Raw genomic sequence first — 12,230 nt, forward strand, 5'->3', positions numbered from 1 at the left:
TGGGAGGGGGAGTTGTTAAAATTCAGGTTGTTGTGTCCCACAACCAGAGTTCTTGACTCAGAAGGTCTGGAGTCAAGCTTGAGAATGTATTTTTCAACCATTTCCCAGCCCTTGGTCCTAGAACTACACTTTCAAAACCATTGCATTAACCCAGCAGAACTTGCTGCTGTTAAACATTTAAATCAAAAGAAAATCTCTCAGCTCATTTATTCCTTGTTCTCCACAAACAAGGAATTTATCTTGAAGAATATAGCTGAAGAATTGGTCCTGCCCAGAAGGAAGAAAATATGCTAAACAGGTCAATGCAAGCCTTCACTCGGCATTTATACTTAGCGTTGTAAATCGATGATTTGTTTTTCTGGATTTACACACCAGCCTTCTGTGAGCAGAGACATAGCTAACTTTTATTTTGCCTTGATTTGTGCGATTTATATGGGGAAGATTGTTTAAGGAAAAGCATATAAAGGTTGGAATAAAACCTTTAGCATGAAGGTATTTATCTAGAAAAGAAAAAGTTATAAACCGTAAACGGCTTATAAATTATAAATTGAAAATAGCTTACAAGTACCACAAATATCACAACATTCAGGAAATGAATGGTCTAGCTTCTGCTTTTATACACTTCAAAATTCACTCTTCTCCACTAGCCATACACCCCCATGCTGGGTGGCATAGCACACATTCACAGGGAGATGTGACCTGTGGCCTTGTATTTTCATGATGACCCTGTGTGAGCCAGTGCAAATGGGAGTTTGAACATCACTAGAAGCCATTTATCCTTGAACGGCTAGCAATAACCATGTAGGAGTGACTGCAAGCCAGTAATTTGAATCCATTCTACTTAAATTACATGGATCCCTGGCTCAACTTTTCCTTAACACGATCCCCAAAATACCTGAATCTACTTCAATGCCACTGGGAAAGTGTAAACGCAAGAGACAGCAGTCTTACCCGATTGCAAGTCAAATAGCCTACTTTGCCAATTTTACTAAAATGTATGATCGTTGGGGCGCCTGGGTGGCTCAGTTGGTTAAGCATCCGACTTCAGCCAGGTCACGATCTCGCGTTCCATGGGTTCGAGCCCCGCGTCGGGCTCTGGGCTGATGGCTCAGAGCCTGGAGCCTGTTTCCGATTCTGTGTCTCCCTCTCTCTGCCCCTCCCCCGTTCATGCTCTGTCTCTCTCTGTCCCCCCAAAAATAAATAAACGTTGAAAAAAAATTTTTTAAAAAATGTATGATCATGAACACACTGTTAGACTCCTTCCCATCGACTTAGGACCCATTTATTTAGGGACCTTGAAGCTTAAGTTTGTTCAGACTTACAGCAAATCTATGGGGAGAACAGAGAGGAAAAGGTCAGAATCTGATCAGATATAGAACCCCAAGGGTTTCCAGTGGTGGAGTTTACAGAGCTGAGGCTGAGAGGTTAACCAGCGTGGACTCAACAAGATAATAGCCATGTTTGCTGCCCATCGGTAGCATACCCTGCAATACCAAGTACCAGAGGCCTTCTATTTGTAGGGATTTCGCCAGCATTTGACATTTGTAACTGGCACGCATTCCAGCTTGTCCCTTTTCTTCTGTATCTGTCCGCTCTGCAAGTGTGTGAAGAGAGAGATAAGAAGGAGCATGAAGTTACCAAGAAAGTGAAAGGTAGCTTCTGAAAATGACCTCCATGGCAATAGAAAGGTCAGAAGAAAGGCAAGCAGTGGAGAGAAGTACCTGGGTCTGGATTTCTGCGTTGGCTGCCTGTGGGACCTTGGCCAGGTTATCAATGGCTTGTCATAATAGTCATAATAGTACCTCCCTCAGAGGGTTGTCATAAGGATTAAGTGAGCTGATATATGTAAAGCATATAGACAAATGCCTGGCATACAGTGACCACTCAATAAAAGTTCGCTGTTATTATTTGGAAAGTAGAAGGCATTTTAAGATGCGATTTCCAAAGCAGCAGCAGAGAGTTTTGGATTTACTTCCACTCTCCTCTTTTAATACTAAAATTAGCATCCTTCCAAGTCCGGTTCCTGGGTAACTGCTTTTGCTGTTCTAGGCCATCTGTGATCTTCAGTAGAACCAAGTTGGCCGTTTGCAATCCCTGGCTAGACCGCATCCCAACTCCTAGTGATCTGTTGTCTGTTTATTTGCAGGATCGGTCACAATTTGGTCTTTTTCGGATAAATTGTCTACATTAGCTCTTAAAACGCTGCTGTCGTCTACTGGGGCGCCAGCATTTGGATGGGTGTTATAACACCACATTTTCTCTTCATTACAAGTCCTAAAAATAGGGTGCGACCGAGTAAAGTTTTCAGCCTTCACAGCAAGATCTGGTTTGTCAGGAAATGGCGTGGGAGTAGTTCTCATATGCACTGAAGGTGCAAAGTGCAAAACAAAAATAACTCAACAAGAGTTTAACAGCCCCTCTTTATGTACGTTATTTACAAAAGGCCGCAATCTGGAGTTGCAGGCAGAGCCTTAGGGAGCTCAGGAGACCCTTCTGGAAGACACAAAATGCCAATATAGATTACACAAAAGGGAACACGGGATGAAGCAAGACAAGGTTTAATCTGTTATTTCTGGCCCCTTCATCAGCATGCACCCCTCCTGTAGCTTCAATAGGGCTTCGAGTTTTGTCAAACTTGGAAGGACTCTTCAATACCATAATGCATAAAAACATATGGAGAAACTTCTAAACCATCACTGCTTTCATTTTTATGTGTAAAATTTCCCCAACCTCTCTAGTGGGTGACTCCTTTTCTTTGAGCTGTCTGATTTTCTTATATGAAACAAGACGTGTTGCATTAGTGAATCTTAATTGCCTTTTCACTTTCTGTGGCTTCATAATGTTTAGAAGCAAATATTTTGCAAACATTGAGACACTTCAGGATTATTATTCCTACCCTTCACCAGAAATTCTAAATGTTGTCAGAAGGCAAGACAAAAACAGTTGTCTTCATTAGTATCGCTACAATAAAGAAAAAAAAAGCCCTGATATTCGGTGCATTCTTCAGTCCGGTCTAATAAACGTCACATTCGCGATTACACTAAAACATTGCAGAGGCACATAAGCTAATCACGTTGCTGCATTTTTTAAAAACTAAAAGTATTACTTTGTTGCCTAGTTTGTTATTAGCCTTCCGTTTACCAACTTAGGTGAAAATCCTTACACATCTCAATGCATTGGGGATGACTTCTCTACTTTCATGCCAATGAAATATTGTCACAAACACCTTGTTCGGGCAAAAGAAGATTTAGAATAGCTTTGCTTTATTACAGCTTGCAGTGTACTTTGGGAGTTAATAGACTCATACAAATGAAATACCCGAAGAGATTTCCCCCTTTGCATTTTTTGAGTTACTTTCCCATCAAAAGTTTTTCAGTTTTACAGTACAGAAAACTCTCTTTTACTTAAAAATCAGAGAGAGAAAAACCACACTATTTTATGCGAGGAGCAAAGAAGATGATGGATTAAAGCAGATGTAGAATGTTTGCAGTTATATAAGACTATTAGGGACCCTGTTTGTTCTGGGTTTTGCAATTTGTCCATGTCCTACTTTATATAACTCAATCCATTGTGAGCCAAACATGAAATAAGCGAATACAGTATTCCATATTTCACTTTGTCAGCAAATTAAAAAAAAAAAACTGTAGAACAAACACAATCGTCATCATGGTTCTTGAATAGAGAACGAAGCATTTTTCAAATCCCAGGGACCTGTAAGAAACAGAAGGTTAAGGAGATTTTTTTTAAACACTGAGCAGATGTGTTTGGTACTGTTGATGGACAAGCTTATCCATTTACTTCAATTAATAACAAGAGTGAGCACATCAATACATAAGCTTGTCCTGATGCTTTGATTTTTTTCCAGTTTGACAGGTAATAGTGGGGCTGGGAAAATGTCACAACAATTTAGTCCTGCCTCACTGGCTTTAACTGGTTTGATGACAATGGGAATGCATCTTGCTAAGATTCCTTATAATTCATAATAATGCTACATTCATTGACTCTTAGGGAGGTTTTGGAATCTGTGACAATTAATGGTTTAAGATCAAATGCTTTCATGGGTTATTCATTTGGGCACCAAGTAAAACCAAGTTAAAATATTTATGAACAGTATGAAAATGTGGAAACTTTCGTTAGGAACCTGTCTTTTCATATTGAGTCATAAATGAAACCAACTATATTTGACAAAAAAAAAAAAAAAAGGCCATTTCTTCATACAGCTGAGCTACTAACCCCTTCCAGTATTCTAAAACATCTTTTCTACAATCTAACATATTTTGTCAGAGAAACTCTGGTGATTTTATTTTAAAAACCCACGATCTCACAAATTTGAGCATATGAGAGCAAATTAGCCCTCTAGCAAACTTGACAATGGATATCAAAATGTGATAATATCAGTAAATCGCTTCAGTGCTCACTGACCCACTAAATAAATGCTGTCCTCTTAACAGTGGAGCTTGAATGATTAATACCTGCACAGGAGGGGAGGGGAAAATTGGCAATTTCTGTTTTAGAGAAAAAAATAAGACACCATTTATACTCTTCCAGTGGCAATGGCATTAGTATAGGTAGCAACCTCACATGCTCGTGGATAAATCACAGCTTCTTCAGGGCAAGAACAGCATTACACTCATCTCTGTGCCTCCGCGGTGTCTAACACAGCACTTCTCACCCGTAAGGAACTCAACAAATGTTTTCTAGCGAGCAACATTCTTCTACACCATTCCCTATAGCACAGTGAACGAAGCATCTCAAAAACAGATGCATAAAACTTAAGGTTTCCAGGATGCTTGAAGGACTGGCTTGTGTCGCTCTCCCCAAAACGTATCTTCTCGTCCTGCTGCACTCCCCACTTTCTCTTGTGTGCGATCACCACTGGGAGGCCCTCCCTGACCCCTTGAGCACCGCAAAGATGAATGGCAGGACAAAATAGAGTAAAATCAAGCGCTTACCCGCATCCCTAGTAACTCTAGAATTCGACCTTATTTGGAGATAGAGTCTTTACCAAGGTAATCGAGTTAATACGAAGTCACTGGGATGGGCCCTAGTCCAACATGACTGCCATCCTTGTAAAAAGGGAAAATGTGGACACAGGCAAGTATAGAGGGAAGATAAAGTGAAGACCCAGAGACAAGAGGGGTATCTCTCATCCAAAGCGAGAAGCCTGGAGCAGATTCTTCTATCACAGCCCTCAGAAGAAACCCACCCCATCAACACCTTGATCTGAGACTTCTAGTTCCCTAGACCTTGACACAATAAATTGCTGTTGTTTAAACTACCCAGTCTGTGGTGCTTTGTCATAGCAGTCCCTGAGAACTAATAGAAGTATCTAATTCTTTTGCCCATTATTAAGAAAACCTAGGCAGAAAGTAGTGTGCAATGGCCTCATGGCATTGTTGGGGAAGTAGATGATATAAGGACTCATATATGACCTCTACAGAATATCATAAAATAGAAAAGCTTGCATGATTCCCTCCTATAGAAAAACATTATCTTCACGCTATTACTATCCTGCACTAACTCAGTGTTCAAATGCTTTGTGTAATATGAAAATGGATCTTCAAGTAGGATGGGAAATTACATTTGCTATAATCAATCAGCCTGCTCTGAAAAATAGATTATTAAAAATGCCTTCATTTGATTACCTGGGTGAAAATATAAATGGAAAATAACAATTCTAAATGCAGTGTAAGTATTGATAATGTGATGACTACAGGAACTGTATTCATTCCTAACATTAATAAATTTTTAAGTTTTATTAATGCCTACAATAATACGGGTTTTTATATTAACCATAATTTATGTAGGCTTATCAACACAATGACTTCAGGGCAAACTAAAGGGGCTGCTATTTTCTGAAATGAAAATAGAGACAAAGAAACAAAGAGAGGCGTGTTTACTGAGATAGCATACGAGGTGGGGTGGGGAAAACAAGGTACTGGAGAAAGCTTGTTTTAAAATTATTCATTTAAAGAAATTGAGATACTATACTTGAGAAGGCAAGATCTGTCTTTGATCAGGTATACAGTTTTGTTTTTTCAAGGTTTTCACTGGATTCCAGCCTCAGCGAGTTATTTTATTTTATTTTTTCTTTCAGATAAAACCCCGCTCCCATTCTGTGGAAAAAAACACAAGAATAAGAAAATATAGAGTGCTGTATCAGGGACACAATGGAATTCTTGGCTTCAAAATAGCTCGTACAAACCTACAATAATACACCAAAAGAATCACTACCATCCAGATCGTATTTCACTAAAAGAAAACTCCCCGAAACGTGAGCTTGGGTTTCCATTACCAAGTAAGGGCCCAATATGCCAATATGTGCTTTTCGAACATTCATGACAGCTGTTTTGTTACTGCCAGATAAGGCATCACTCAGCAAACATAAAATAGAAAAATTGAAGATCACTAAGAAAGATCTCTGTGAGAAATTACAACAACCAGAGATTCAAATATAAACATATTTAAAGCATTCATTTGATAAAAAAAAAATACAACAATAAAACATATTCTCTAGTGTTCTGCCTCCAGAAAAACACATTCTTACTAATTCAGCTAGTAATTCATGACCATTAAATGATTTTAGGATCTCTTTGGTCATATGTTGTGTTTACTTGCAAATGTCAATATACTACGTAACCTCTTATTTTCTTCTGAAATGGATCCAAATTCTTATTTTCACTTCTTCACAAAATTATACTTTTCTTTAAAGATAGGACTACTTCAAACCATTTCTGTATATTTCAGCAGTCAATCTACATCTATTTTGAATATATAGAGAATGATTCCTATTTCTCATAATTTCATTCTAAACAAGAGATAAAGCAATGCAAAAAATAAAGAAATAATTTGGAGAGAATAGGCAATCTGCTGTCATTTAAAATTTTTAAACTTTCCCACATCTGTCCCAAGTGAGCTTTCTTGAGCAAGTCTTTATGTCAGTAAGAAAGATAATACCATGCTACAATGATAATAGGTTAAACTCACAGTGGTTGTCATTAAATAGATAGTGACTTAGAAAACATCTCCCCAAGCTGCCATCAATGTTTATTTTCTCCACTTCCTTTTGTCACACCTATCCCCCATAACACCTCGGCATTGGATCCATCCAAACATTGTCACTATTCACTCTTGTATCTGGACTGACAGAGATACACCACGGCGCCATGTTGACAGAGGTCTCCGACTTCAGCTTCCATAGTACTAGGAAATCTTTTTACAAGTCCTTTATTGGCCAGCTTTCCTCTGATCCTACGGTTTTTCAAGCTTATACTTCTCTTCACAAAACTATCTTTTCCTTAATCCCTCGCTTTCAGAAGATGATCTTCCTTCTCAAAGAATCTACCACCTCCCCGCAAAAAAACCCTCTTAGAAATGGTAACTGATTCAGCAAGGTTGTAGGATCTAAGAACAATACACAAAAATCAAATGCATTTCCGCACCCTGACAATGAGCATGTGCAAACCGAAATTTCACATCGATACCATTCCAAAGAAAATGAAATAGATATAAACCTAACAAAAAATGTATAGGATATTTATGTTGAAAATTACGAACTACAGATGCAAAAACAAAAACAAACAAAACAAAATGAAAACCTGAATTAACGGACGGATATACTATGGTCAGGATTAGAAGGTTCAGTAGTAAAGATGTTAATTTTCTCCCCAAAGTTACCTGTGGGTTTAATTCAATTTTCTTCAAAATCTCAGTAAGGTTTTTGGTAGACATGGAAAAGTTTATTTTAAAATTGATATGGAAAGGTATAAGCCCTAGAACAAATAAAATAATCTTGGAAGCAAAGTGGAGAGATCATTCTAGCCAATATTAAGACTCAGTGTATAGCAATAATAGAACAATTTAATATTGACCTAGAAATAGACACATAGACCAATGATACCAGAGAGAGAACCCAGAAATAGACTTACTCAAATACCTCCAACTGATTTTTGATAGAAGTACGCAAACATTAGAGTGGAGGAAAAATAGACTTTTCAACAAAGGATGCTAGAGCAATTAGATATAGGCAAAAACAAAACAAAACAAAACAAAACAAAAAAGTGAACATTAACATACACCTCACAACGTTTACGAAAATTAACTCTAAAGGCATCAAGGACTTAAATGTAAAATGCAAAACCATAAAATAGTTTTTTAAAAATAGAAAATCTTTGTGATCTAGTCTAAGCAAAGAGTTCTTAGACTCATACCAAAAGCATGATTCATAAAACGATATTTCACAAGTTCAACTTCATCAAAGTTTAAAACTTTTGTTTTTAAAAATGGGATAAAAAACAAAAACAAAAACAAAAACAACAAGGCACAGAATGGAACAAACTAATTGCAAACCATAAACCATATATACCACAAAAAGCTAGTATCTAGAACATACAAGCAACTTTCAAAGCTCAATAGTAAAAATAGTAACAATAATACAGTTACAAAATGGGCAAAAGTCGTGAACAGACATTTACGAAAGAAGACATTTAGGTGTCAAATAAACACACAAATTGCTTCACTTCATTTACCGTTAAAGAAATGCAAATTAAGACCACAATATATCATTATACACATATCTGAATGGTTAAAATAAGGAATAACAACAACACCAAATGCTGGCAAGGATGCTGAGAAACTGGATCACTCATCTATTACCAGTGGAAATATAAAATGGTACAGCCACTCTGGAAAACATTTACTGGTCTCTTGTAAAACTAAACATGCAACTATCTTGTGATCCAGCAATTTCACTCTGGGGCATTTATCCCAGAAAACATGAAAAGTTAAATTCACATAAACACCTCCACATAAATGTTTCTGGCATCTTAATTTGTAACGGCCAAATACTGGAAAGCTCTCAGATGTCCTTCAATGGATGAATGGCTATACAAACTGTGGTACAGTCGGATCAAGGAATACTAATCAGCAATGGAAACCAATGAATTATTTTCTTATTTACATACCTAACAACTTTGATGCATCTCCGGAGAGTTATGCTGAGTGAAGAAAAGCCCATCCCCAAAGATACCAAACTGTAGGATACTATTGATATTACATTTTTGAAATAACGAAATTATAAGAAATGGATAACAGACTAGTAATTGCCAGGGGTGGGAGTGTGGACATTGGGTGTGCCTATTAAAGGCAATATGAGCCATCCTTGTGACAGAATTTTTATATCTTCACTATGTCAGAATCCCGGTTGTAGTAGTTACAGTACCTACTACACTACTACAATAGGTCTGCGATAGGTTTCCATAAGAGGAAGTGGGTTAAGAGTACACAGGGTATCTCTGGTTTATTTCTTGCAATTGCACGTAAGTGTACAATTTTCTCAAATAAAAAGTTTAGTTAAACATTAATGGTTGTAAAATAAATCTCTGTTGATCTCCTATTTCTCTCCAGATGCTGTACTGAGTGTATACTTATTGTTAATACTCCCACAATGCCCATTCATCCCTTGACCCACAGTTCTCAAGCAGTTAGCCCCACTAACTCAATGAAACTACTCTCACTAATATTACTATCAACCGCCATATTGCCCAAATCAAACACTCTCATCAGAACTTCTACTCCTGGGCCCTTTACTACATTAATAACCATTTCAGAAGAGAACTCCTTTACCTTTTGATTTCTAGGATATTATATATCCCTTTTTTAAATATACTCCTCTTGAAATCTTAGTGTTCCATCCTCCCTGCCCTAATTCTCATTGCTTCTACATGATTTGTGAATGACCACACCTACACGCATGACTTTCACCGCTATTTCCAGATCAAAGGATCTCGAAGTTCTATCTTTTCCATAAAAGTCTGTAGAGCTGCCTAACAAACATTTCTACTTTGTAGCCCCTCTACATCTCAATTGCAACATGTTTCACCGAATCTTAATCCTCTTTTGATATTTCCAACAGATCCATTTCTCTCCTAATCCAGTTATCCTTGACTCGGAATCCCAGGCTCTGTAAACTACCGCCCTTCATTCATGTCCACCTACAAGCAGTCCCCACTTTTCATGTATTCTAACTCCCTGGTACCTCTGGAATCCATTCTTTCATTTACCACTGCTGCCGCCTTTGTTCTAGCTCTCAGAGTTTATTGCCCGGATCACTCAATAGCATCTGAAATAACTGCAGTCGGCTAAGCGTCCGACTTCAGCCAGGTCACGATCTCGCGGTCCGTGGGTTTGAGCCCCGCGTCAGCCTCTGGGCTGATGGCTCAGAGCCTGGAGCCTGTTTCCGATTCTGTGTCTCCCTCTCTCTCTGCCCCTCCCCCGTTCATGCTCTGTCTCTCTCTGTCCCAAAAATAAATAAACGTTGAAAAAAAAATTAAAAAAAAAAACAAAACACAAAGTTGATCACAGCATACCATTCCCTTAGACATTTCAATAATTTCCTATTGTTTCAAGATAAATTTCATGCCCCTTAGCTCACATTCTCCCTCAATCTCCTGGTATACATCACTCCGGACTGACTTGTGAGATGCCTGACTGCTGCATTCTCCTACTGTTAAGTTTACAGGGTTGACTTCCTAACAGTGGATTCTCTGTCCCAGCCTTGAGCTTCAGCCTGATACTAGGCATACAGAACCTTGCACTGTCTCCTTGTCCAGCTTAGACTGTTGTGTTTAAAAAGGTTAAGACATGAGAGATTTACTCCTACACCTTAGGAAACAGCTTTCCATCGGCTCCCCTGCTGCCCCAGTAGTGCATGGCTCCCACTTGAGCACCCTCAAATCACATCTTTAACATCATCGGCCCTGGAATTACTCATCTATAAATGGAGGAGGTTGGTCCATACAATCCCTAAGAAGCTTTTTGTTTCAATATAGTGTAGTTATATGAAACGGTGGTAGAAAGTATATGTATAATGACTCAGGTAGCATGTTTCCATTCCATAACTGAATTGTTATTGTCTCTATGTCTGACTGGCATCATTCACGTATATATGCACATACACATATGCACCTACATGTATGTATATATATGTGTGTGTATATATGTGTGTGTGTGTATATGTATATATAATCTATTTGAATCTATTTGAAAAGCTAAATATCATTTGTGATTCTTTTATGAATAGTATTAGCTAAATATAGCACTTCACATGTCCTTCCATGAAAATTAACTGCATTTGGGAGAACTAAGGAAGAATTTTACCTTGCAGAAGTCCGTGGGTATTTTTCTTAAAGCTTCCTTCTTTTTGTTTCAGATCTCATTCATGTAAATTGAAAAAGAAACATGCTATTTTTGCAAAATTTATTTTCCGTTTACACTAATTATATCTGAATTGATGCTTTATCTTACCTATTAAAACACAAGTAGAAAAAATTGCCGATTGTCTAAAAAATAACAATTGTATTTTCCTATGAATTTTGTGATAGGAGTAAAAGTGAAAAAAACCCACTTTTTCCAAAGAAAAAATTGATAGCTATTTAAAATTATGTAATTACAAAAATCAATCTGAAGTAAATGTGAGTATATAAAAAGGAAAATATTTCTATTTTTTATTATAGAGGAATTCATCATATTTTGATATCTTCATTAAAACTTATGAAATGAGACCTAGCTGTTAAATAAGGTTATTATTTTTAAGAATATCATTTACTTTGGATAAAAAAAAATGCTGTGCTGTACATTGGGTAAGTTATTGTGTACCGAAAATTGAGAAGTACATTAGAGTTAAAGGAATATTCTAGCTCTAATTGTTACATAATTTTAATAACAGTGTGGCAGATTATACTGTAAGTGGAAAAGCAGAAGAAAATGAAATAAAAACATTCCTTTTTTAATATTTTGCTATAGTTTCACCCAAGGTAATGCCGTAGCACAAATATATATTAAGGCCATGGCAGAATGAAAAAAGGCTGAGAATATAAGGCGATAAAAACCCACTTAATTTCACAGGGCTTAACCTTTTCCAAATTAAATCAGATTCATTCACTTTAGGAGACTTCTTAATGCTAAGTAATAGTTTTTAAAATGGAAGAGGCAAAGAAATTTAACATTTAGTCATGCATTTAATTTCCCGCTCGTGACATAATTTCTATTATCTGCAAGGAAGGTAAGAGGTACACAGTCCCACCCACCCACCCACCCCACCACACACACACACACACAGACAAGAAAGAAGATAGAAATAAAAACACTGAGAGATATGTTCGTGTAGCAAAAGACTGACTTATAAGACATAAACCTAAGACTTAGTGAGAAACAACGAGAAGATGCTTACT

At 37.3% G+C, this 12,230-nt stretch overlaps 1 long non-coding RNA gene across 1 annotated transcript; it reads right to left on the reverse strand.

Annotated features, from left to right (window-relative positions):
- Window positions 1-1,263: 1,263 nt before the first annotated feature.
- On the reverse strand, window positions 1,264-11,219 carry LOC123383213. The gene is made up of 3 exons (XR_006592720.1): window positions 11,158-11,219; window positions 5,992-6,116; window positions 1,264-3,711 (listed from the first exon to the last, which is right to left on the reverse strand). It is a non-coding gene; the product is annotated as an uncharacterized LOC123383213 (long non-coding RNA).
- Between the last annotated feature and the right edge of the window lie 1,011 nt (window positions 11,220-12,230).

Source organism: Felis catus, chromosome F2 (genome assembly GCF_018350175.1).
Source record: "Felis catus isolate Fca126 chromosome F2, F.catus_Fca126_mat1.0, whole genome shotgun sequence".
Lineage (NCBI taxonomy): Eukaryota > Metazoa > Chordata > Mammalia > Carnivora > Felidae > Felis > Felis catus.